Here is a 10,945-nt window from a genome sequence, read left to right on the forward strand (position 1 = left end):
ACGCGTGGGCTTCCATAACAGTGGCCACCGACGTCGACGTCGACGACGTCCTCGTCGACGTCTTTGTTTTCCTTTTCCTCTTTCAATGGAGTAGTCGGGATTTTTCATCTTCTTCTTTCTCTCTCATTTAATTCATAAATGAAATAAGCAAAAGCAAAAGAATACGTGTCACGAATTAAAGGGAACAAGAAGTTCTTCTCGTTGTCTGGCTTCTTCGACGGTCTTAGAAAAGAATAGATATCTAGAAAAGAGGTCTACTATGAGTACTTTCGTCTCGACAAAAAAAAGAAAAAGAAAAAATTCGAGAAAAAAGAGCTTAAAGCAACATCTTGTTATCGAACTAATTGGATTGCTGGTTGTCGATAAAATTATTTAGAATATACGATGCCTTACATAAATAGTACGAGAAATACGATGACGCATAAGCATTTCATTACGGGATAAGAAACAAAATAGAAAAAAATTACAGTGTCGTTTTTAATTACAAAGTAAAATCAATATTGGAAATCTGTTAAACGATATAGGTTAGCCTCGAGTTCTATAATGTTTATTTAATCTCGAGTTCGGAATTATCTGAAAATAATGAGACGCACGTATATACGATTCGATAAAAAGGAGACGAATGATTCATTGCTTTTTAATAGATAAGATCTTGAATGTGTCTTGAGAAACGATAAGCACGAATTTTCGTACGCGAATGCAATGAACATTAAGAAAGTCGCACGGAGTGTGCGGAACGAACGATTAAAATTCGCACCGCATAGAAAACCTCAATGTCGACCCACGCGCCTTGTCGTCACGTACGATGCAAACGACAAGACGAAGAAAAGTAAGAGAAGGTAGAGATGGAGATGGTGATGGTGGAGGAGAAACAGTACGGCGAACGACTGGCAAATTGCCAACTACCTACAAAACGGACGTCGATGACGAGAAACCGAACGGAACTTGCCGAAGACCGATGACCCTACCGCATAACTATCATCGTCATCCAAAAATGCTATTATTTTGTGAAGTGAAAGAAAAGAAATAAAATAATGTAAATAAAACAAATAAAACTATACATAACACACAAACTAATAATAACACAAACATAACTAAAATACTATGAAAATCTACTATGCAAATATTTCTCCTTGCATCGCGGATAGAATCGATTTTAATCACTGCGCTACACTTGCTCTTTATTTATTCACTTTTCTATTTTTCTTTTTATAATCTTTCATTTTTTTGTTGACTTCTACCACCGTGATTTTGTTGCTAATAGAATAATTTAATAGTATACATTTTTAAAAACATGCTATAGTACTAAGTGTGAAAATCGAATGTTCTTTTACAAGAATTAGGACAAAGAATAATATTAAAAAAGATTCAGACAGAAATTCCTTTTTTTCCACATATCCTTACAACGAAACGATTTGGATATTTTACTTTTCTCTCTATTTATTTGTTCTTCTAAAATTTGCTAATTTTAGAAGAACATCATCAATCCATGTTAGGTTCATGAACAAGGCTGTTACTACCTATCTGCTTTGAAGACGTCAGATGAGATGGAGAAAGGAATGAAGGGTATTGCTCGAGTATATAGTAAAAAAAGAATTATGAAAACAAAAATGAATATTTCTCTTTGTAGACGTTATAAGAAAAAGAAGGGTGCAACCAGGAATATTTACTCTTTGATGTCTTAGCTTTCTCACCAACGTATTCCCGTTTTTAATTTCCAAAAGATCTTATTTTAAGCTAGGACAGAATATGAACGAGAAATGACATAAAAGCATCACCAAATTAAGAAATCATCGAATTCATAAGAGAAAGTAATTGTTATGTATGAAATGTGATTCATAAATTGAATCCTTGAGAGTACATATATACAATGATTCATAAATTGGATTGATCTTAAACTTATAAAAGCAACTGAATCTATTGTAACTAGCTATTAAAAAATATCAATATATCCGATCTGCTTATAGATTTTATAGGCATAAATGATTTATGTATATCTCAAGTATAACTCGAGTTTTCTACGGTATATGCACCGTTTGTCTCTAATGATTCCAACATTGATATCGAAAGTCGAGCCGCTTAAGTGCGTTTGAACTGAATCACGAGCTCGAATGTAACCATATAATACTTGCTTTACCTGTCTGGTAGAAAAGAATATTAAGGACTATCTAGAAACTAACGTTCTAAATACAAAATCGCAACGTTGGTGAATATCGATCGCCCTCGTATTTTTCTCTTCTTTGAGAAAGTATTATAATTCTTCGCTTGTCACGTCCACCCTGTTCCAAAGAAAGTTCATTAAGATTTATCGAATTAGAAGCTCCGTGGGCGTTTCTATACCCTTCCGTTCTTATTAACGTCGGTATATTTTTATTAACGAAGGAAGCTTAATGATCACTGAAGAAAACGGAAGTCGATCGTTTGCATCATTTTTGCCAAGGGATTAATTTGTAAGGGTACGATGAGGTCATCATTTCTAAAAAAAGATGTTTCCAAGAATAAAGATAAAAAAGAACAGTCAATTCTGATTTGTCAAGATGTTCTTCCTAAGGATATAACAATAAAGATCGTAGTAGCTGATTAGCGATGCCGATGCTAGTAGGACTTAACATTTTTACCCAACTACCATTCGAAATACTCCGAAGGAATTGTGAGAAGAACCGATAGGTTCGTTGAACGGCTGGCAAACAGGTATGCGTGTATAGAAAAGTTTATACCTGCTGCGGTTGGGATTATCGGAACTTGGCTCCATGAGAATATCTATTAAAAAAAGGATTCTATATAAGTTGTAGAGAGAAACTGTAGTTAAAAGAAGCCCTATATAGCGTATATAATATTTAAGCAATATTAATGAAACGATACTCTAAATATTTCAAACATCATAAGATTGTAATTTAACGATTTCAGTAAAATTTTCCAAGTAAGATGTTCAGTAAACGTCGTTCGTTTTATTACAAGAAACTTAATCTTCAAAGACGTATATTCGCACAGTTAGAACTGGAAAACAATGGAAACGCTTTCTCGCAAATTCTAGTTCGCGGCAAACGACGAATTTCCATCGTTTCTCCTCCTTAAGACTCGTAAGCTACTGTTATTTCTATGAGGTGACATTTTCAACCGATGCAAATGCCGTCTACAATAGAAGCGACGTTTTACCATCCATCTTCCGTTCTCTCCTTTCTGGCACTTCGCACACATTTAATCCAAAGGCGACATCGAGTTATCGTTGGGAAAGTCTATCAAAAGTTACGAAACGATAACATCGAGACGTTCGCGACAAAACACTCGACACCATCTCTCCGAACTCCGACTTCTCTTCTTAAAACCGATGTTTCGAACGTATCCTTCCAACTTATCTAACAAGTTTCTTACAACAATAATAATCTCTACCTTACTCGACGTTTCTCTTCCAAGTCAAACCAAAGATGTTACTCTTAAGGATAAAATGCTTGTATTTAAAACGTTAAACGAGGAATTTCAAGTTGTTCGTACTGTCAGAAAAATATTGTATGATTATCAGCAAAAATCCTTCTTAAGGAAATTAGAGAAAAGTTATATAAATTTAACTTTAATATGTCTTCGAAAAATGCTATATATATATATGTATAGATAATTCTTTGATTTTCCTCGTTCCTTTTAACTCTAGCGTACAGCAATGATAACGAGTCTACTCTTAATAGCGTTATTAAATTAAAAATACGAAGGGTCGAACTTTTATGAGAAAAAAAAAAAAAAAAAAAAAAAAAAAAAAAAACAGAAAGAAAAAATTCTAGCTCGAAAGAGCCTTTTAAAAAGAAATAAGCTCGAATAATAATTACATATAAAAGCATAAAGAAATGAATTCAAACGTTAACGAGTCCTGAGAACAAAACTTTTCGTAGATGTAAGCACGCGTACAGACGGACATTTTCTCAATGCGTCGACTACGTTTCTCGAGTTCTTTTCTCCATAGGTGCACGTGTTGCTCCGTTCCTCGTCTTTTTCATGCTCTGCTTACGACGTGAGTGGAGGCAAGTTTGCTTCGGGTTTGTAGCTGAGAACGAGAGAAGGAGAAACTTGCCAGACACGCATATAAGAGTGACTGAGGGAGAGAGAGAGAAAGAAAGAGAGTGACATTTTCACCGGTTTGTGTTTATAGACAATCTCGCGTAACTTTGCTTTGGCTCGAATGCGAGTGCAAGTGCGCGTAATAGTTATCCGCGATAAGCCGTAAAACGTGCGATATTATTTTCATTTTTCTTTTATTTTTCTCATTTTTCCTACATAATTTTACCTAATTGTGTTAGAGAGAGAGAGAGAAAGAGAGATGCAGAATCTTTGATTGGTCTCAAAAAATTGAAGGAAGAGATATCGTTGAAATACAAGACGTCTCCTCTTCAATAAAGTTACTTTATTTTTACCATTTTAATAACTACGATTACTTAGTTAATCGGATTAATCTAATAATAAATATTTTCTTATTAGAATTGTGACGAAATAAACAATTATATTTTTTTACGAAAAATCTTGTATATATATATATATATCTCAACTAATAAATTAACTGTTTAAATATTTGAAAGTAAGAAGAAATATACAGAAATAAATAAATGCACGTGTTTTCTTGTAAGAAAAATGTGAAACGGTAAGTATTATCTTTCGAAACATAGGAGCAAAGGAAATTTCTGTTTATCTCTCTCCCTTTCTCTCTCGCGTGCGCACTCTGGCTGGATCCCTCACCAAATTACCCTTAGTCTCGAGGATCAACGTGTTCTGGACGCGGAGAATGAAGGATCGTGGCAGCTGCTCTCGAGAATCGGGAGTATACTAGGTGGGGGCTTTTATACTTTCGAGCCGATCTTTCACCGACAGACATATTCACCGACGTGGTTCATTTTACGATCGCGCACACGAGCCCAGATAGAGAATGAGAAAAAGACGCGACAAGGATTTTCCTAGGCTTCTTAAAGGTTTTTTTTTCCCCCTTCGTATTCGGAGGATCGCATTCGCCACGTCTCTACGTCATTAATCCTCATCTCGAAAGACAGGCAGGCGCGTTCGGGCTAAAGACTCTGGAGCATCCGAGATTACTTCTTCTTCTTCTTCATTTTATTTTGTTGTTGTTCTTCTTCTTTCTTTTCTTCGTTTAGTACCACCAATACTACTATTTCTCCTACTATTGCTCCTACTATTACCGATGCTTCTTCTATTTCGAGGCGATAACGAAGAAGAAGCTAGCTAATTCTTCCAGGAGATTTAGTTCCATGCAAGTCGATCGAAAGGCATTGCCTCGCAGCATCGCAGCTCGAGTACATTAATCAGCACTTATCTACTCCATTCGATGGCTTTAGGTGTATCCGTTCGAGAGAGGCGGCATGTATTTCTAGGACAGACAATGGCTAATCGCCGACCACCTGTCTCTGTCGTAATCGCGCGAGCGCATTCGCTGCAATTAACGAAGCCTCCTTAACATACGGACACGAACGACGGCCCAGGTCAAAGCACCCGTGGAAACCTGACTACTTTCACGGAGTTTATATACGCTTAGTCGACGTATAGGCTCGTCTTTCACCGTCATCGCCATTCTCCTCCTTTTCCTACTCCTTCCCCTTCTTTTTCTCTTTCTCCTCCTTTTCCTCCTCCTCCTCCTTCTTCTTCTCCTCTCCTCGTCAGCTTCAATAATAGCTCCAAGATACTTTTACGAGGATTAAACGAGTGCTATCAACGAGACGTCGTTAGTCAGTCACTCGTGAACTACGGTAAGAACTTTATAGCTACCTTTTTTTTTTTGTTCATCTACGAGATGACCAAAATGAACGATATTAATGACTCTTTCTTTTCATATTCGTATAAATTCGAAATTACTTTTTAAATCAAGCACACGCGTTTACTTAATATCGGGGTTTATATTGTTTTGTAAAATCTCCTGTTTTTTTTTCAATAATTCCGAAAAAAAAAACACGATAATACATCAAATATTTTTTTTCTTTGTAGTCGTCTCAAACAGATTTTCTTCAATCCGCAGTCCGATCGTTAATCATTTCGTTCTAAAACATAAATTTTAATCAAGCTACAGTTCCGACGTTTTTTCTATTTCGATTGAAGAAAACGGTAGATAGATATCTTCTCGCAGCAATTCCCTATTCTACAAGTGTCCTGCGTGTTACAGTTTTCTTTCCATCTTCTTTCCAAGCTTGGCCTCTCAAGATCCAGGTTGCTCTCAGAAAATTAGAATTGTCCACGTCTAGCCATACGACCATTTTTCAGTTGGAAGGATCTCGCTTCCTATTTTCTACGGATTCTATGTGAGTACAAAAAGAAATAAAAGAAAAAAATAGGAGAAAAGAAAGAAAGAAAGAAAGAAATAAAGAAAAGAAAGAATGATCTTCGTGCGTAAGCTTCCACCATGACACAGACGTTGTTGAACATAAAATTCAAGATAAAATATAGATGGAGAAGATGGTAGTTAAGTTTTATTTTACCCAAGCAGCAACTAATCGACGTATACATTTGAAGCAAAAGAAGAACATTGATAATCGAATGTAAAAAAAGGTTCGCGATAAGTACAGGTACGCTTCGTGGAATGCAAGAAATAAACCGGATGAAGTATCGAACCTGCCTACTAAGTAAAATTACTATCGATTAGTGCGAGACACCAACAGTAGTGTTAAACTACAGTCGTTTAACAGCAGCAATAGTAGAAAGAACGTCGTCGTGGTAGCAACAGACACCTTTGCTCGAGGGAGAAGACAAGACCGTTCTCGACCTTCCAATGAATGCCATTCGATGCTTTTCTGGCCAAGGCTAGATGGAAAAAATTTCGAGAACTGGTTTCTTACCAAGAACCAAACTTGTCTCGCGTTATAACGAACTTAACAGCCAAAGGGATTTCACCATCCGAGAAAGAAATGAATATAGCAATTTATTTCTCATACTTCTTCTATCGGAGACTATCTTTAACATATTTTTCTTCTAGAACAATAATCCGCTAGAATAATTTGTTTTCCTTTTATCTTTCTGTCTATACTTCACAATAGCAATGCATTATTTTCTATCGATCCACGTAATCCATCGAATTGGATTTATTTGCTTCCAATAATTTTTTGATTACCTTGCTATTCTTTTACGAACCTTCTTTTCTTTAAGTTCGTTAAATATCTAATAAGGAATTAAAATGAAGTTTCAGGTTTAATGAAATAAAATCTTATATTTAAATTACGTTCTTAATTTTTTATTATAAAAAAGAAACACTTGCATAACGATCGTTTTATTTCTCTACTTAATTCGTAACATCGTTACGGTTCTATATAATTATCAAAAATTATAGATTAATAATATCATTTATTACATATTGCAAAAAAATGCGGAATTATGTTTGAAGTATAATTATTTAAAATAGCGACGAAAATATAGAGAATAGAAATGGAAAAAATATGGCAGAATTTTGTTTGCTTTTAAAGTCGAACGTTCCCAGATGAAATAGGAGAGCTTAAACATCTACGAAGACCAAACTGTGAGTTTGTTGATATTACCGTGAGCCGTATGCGTTCTCGATGTCGTCGGTAAAAACACCATATCAGCAAACGTCGTAAATGAAAACAAGCGGGTCAGGTACCACCGTGCCTGTTCATCTTATGATTACAGGAAACCCAAAATATCCTACGACCGAACTGCCTCGAACAAAGAAGCCGCCTGCTGCTCAGCTACGTATTTACTTCATATTACATGCCCTGCTCTTATATATTTATTTAAACGAAGTTAAATAAAATGAGAAAGTAACGAAACTGAATCAACAAACTATGTTAATTATCTCATATAATTAAATCGGAATATTTACTTTACGCATATAAAATAGAATTAATAACAATTCAATTAAATGATTTTCATTTTCGAAATATCATACATTTTCACGAAATTTATTTTTCCCATTGAAAGAACAAAATTTTAATTCAAACGAAACAACGTCTCCACGAATATTTTGAATAGTTTCTTTTAAATTATTTGAGATGGTATTTTAAAAATGGTGACCTGAAACGGTTCATGGGACCCTACAGTTAATCCGTTCCTGAACCGACCTGCTTGTCTGTACTCGCTTTCCAGTCTCTGTCTCGACTTCGAAGGTAAAATAATCGCTTCGTAGTGTAAGAGAAACTCGAAAACGAATCAAAATTAAGAACCACACGGAATATTTCCTTGCTTCCTATGTATATATTTCTTCTTAGAATTCTGCCAATAACTCAACATCGTTTACATTTTCTTATACGATTACGACGTCACTCACAAAATAATATACACTTTAAAGTTTCAAATAATTCAACATGAAACAGACACTTAATTCTAATTAAAACATTCAAAATAGTTTCTCCGACGACACGCATTTACGAATATTTTGTATATTTCTAATATCACAGTTACGAATCATTTTTAAAGGTGAAGGTTATCAAGGTTCACGACCGTAAAACTTTCACTGATAGTATGTCGCGCATAATTCAAAGCAAATACCAAAGAAAAAATTAACTTTGATTGTAGACGAAAATATATAATCGAAGAGAATCCGAAAGAGGCAGAATCGTTTTTTTCCGTCTTAATACTAAAATTCTTGGAGTTGTAAATTCGCATCGTGGTAACACACATCTAACGAGGAATTTGCGTGAACTGCATTTTTAGTTGAAAAGAAACACAAAACTCGACGATTTAATACAATTCTCATGTCGTCCCACTTCTATAGAATATAGAAACTTATTTCCTTCCGAACGCATCACTGTTATTCAACTTTTCTTTCTCGATTATAGAATGGAAAAACGAAGAGAGGGTCGCGATCCTTTTTACGCACCGTTCTGTACGCTCGTTTAACTCGCATACGATTCGCGCAAAATCATCGTCCTTTCCTCGCTCGCATCGAATTCCCATAAAAGAAACTAACGGCGTGAACTCTCGTCGAAACGAACGATCAACGATTTCACGCAAATGGTTCCGCGTCTTGCGGCCGAAGAAAACTTCTTCCATAAGTCGCAAGGAAAGAAAGAAAGAGAGAAAGAGAGAGAGTATGAGAGAGAGAGAAGGAGAAAGAGATAGAGAAAGAGGAGACACGCACGCTCCACCGACGCCATTTTGCGTAATGAAGCGCGAAGCCGCCAGCCACGAACGATCTTTTCGAACGATTTAGAGATTAGATTAGATTATTATCCTTTTTTATTTACATATTTATATGTTTTCGTACGTTTCATAACGCGTTAAAACTGCATTATGAAATTTTCACTTTCACCGTTCACGAGTTTATTTGTGGTTTAAAAAAACCGTTTTTCCAAAGGTATTCCTTTATTCAGAGCAATATGTTCGTGCACGTAAGAAGAAAGAAACACACGAACCTTGTACGAACGTTGTCCTTGTCCCTCGAAGAGCTTCTTTCTTCTTCTTAGTTCCCTTCCTTTGTTCGGCCACTCGAAGGTAGATATTTCCCTTCGTTTCCAAGCAGCTGCGGAGACCCAAGAGGAAGAAATTCCAAAAAGGTAATCCAAATACCGATTCTACGATGATCTCACTTTCGCACACCTTATCTTTCGAGTCTCACTTTATGTACTTAAAATATATACATCAATCTAGATATACATATATATTTAATCAAAACAATCACGAATAACGCATTATAAAAGCGTTACAATCGTTACATTTCACGCGTTAACTTCTAAATAATACATTTTCTTTTTTTGTTTTATTCTCTCACTGTCACTCTATTTCTCTCTTTCTCTTTCTCTCTCTCTCTCTCTCTCTCTCTCTTTCATAGGTCCACACTCAGAACTAACACTTTTTAAACGTATTTCATTTATCCTTCGCGAAATATAAATATATATATATATATATGATCTACGTGTCACTCGAAAAAATACATCGCGCAATAACCATCGACAAAGGGAAAGAAGAAATGGGAAGAAATAAGTGATCGAGGAAATAGATAAAGAAAGTGTAAAAAAAAAAACAAAAAAAAGAAGAACGTAGTCAAGAAAGAACAAGGCATAAACAACAGAGGACGCGTTTGGTTAGCCGCCTCCACGTGGAAACCGACAAGCACTTAAAAAAGAATGACCGTCGCGTCGGAGCGGCAAGCCGAAACTAGCGCGCCGCACGGCGCCAGATGAAGGCAAGCCTAGGAGGCCTCTTTCTCTCTTCCTCTTTACCCTTTCCCCTACCAACCTTACCAGCTGCCTCTCCCCACCCCGTCGCGCGCGCACGACTGAACACATGAACACGTACACGCGTACGCACACGCAAACGCACCTTCTCTTCATACGTTTCTTCTCAACCATGACATGGTCACTCCTTTGTGTATCTTTCCTTCGTTCCTACCCTTCACCTCTCTCTCACTCTCTCTCTCTCTCTTTCTCTCACCATTTCGTACACATTTCAATCCAAAAGTTAATACAAAAACATCACCACTATTGTTTTGCTTCCTTCCAAATTCAATAACGTTTTTTCCGTTATTTTCCTTAGTTCTCGAATGTTGATATTTTTTGTTGTTGCGCGGAACAAACAAGTGCGCATGCACTTCTATGTAGTTTTTTAATTATTTTGCATTATTTATGTTACGTTTCGAAAAAGAAGTACTATTGAATTTACTGTTTTCGAGAATATGTATAGATCTTTCTTTTTTTGTACGTAAAATCTTAGTTTAAATTCTATATAAACTCTTAAAATTAAATAATATTATTTTTTTATTTATATTTTAATTTATATATACTTATTTATAAAGAATTATTCGGAAAAAAACACTATCTTTGATTTGATGTTAATTAAAAAAGAAATTATAGTATTCGATAGTTATGTCAGCATTTGATCATAAAATTACAATTATATGTATCTAATAAAGGTATGAGATTATTAGAAGAACCAGAATATTATTTTATATTCTCTTTGTTAGTAAAATACGAATTGCTTTTACTCTACTTCTCTGTGCTATATATTTACAGGA

At 35.4% G+C, this 10,945-nt stretch overlaps 1 protein-coding gene across 7 annotated transcripts in view; it reads right to left on the bottom strand.

The window, feature by feature from the left end:
- LOC106784946 (fat-like cadherin-related tumor suppressor homolog) overlaps positions 1–9,729 on the bottom strand; it is a 303,487-nt gene extending 293,758 nt beyond the window's left edge. For all 7 annotated transcript variants that reach the window (XM_014745018.1, XM_014745008.1, XM_014745036.1 and 4 more), the window contains exon 1: positions 9,348–9,729. The gene's annotated coding sequence lies outside the window, so the exon portion shown is untranslated. The remainder of the gene's footprint in view (positions 1–9,347) is intronic.
- Positions 9,730–10,945: the final 1,216 nt, after the last annotated feature.

The sequence above is a fragment of the Polistes canadensis genome, unplaced genomic scaffold (assembly GCF_001313835.1).
Source record: "Polistes canadensis isolate GaletaPanama2010 unplaced genomic scaffold, ASM131383v1 scaffold_2, whole genome shotgun sequence".
NCBI lineage: Eukaryota > Metazoa > Arthropoda > Insecta > Hymenoptera > Vespidae > Polistes > Polistes canadensis.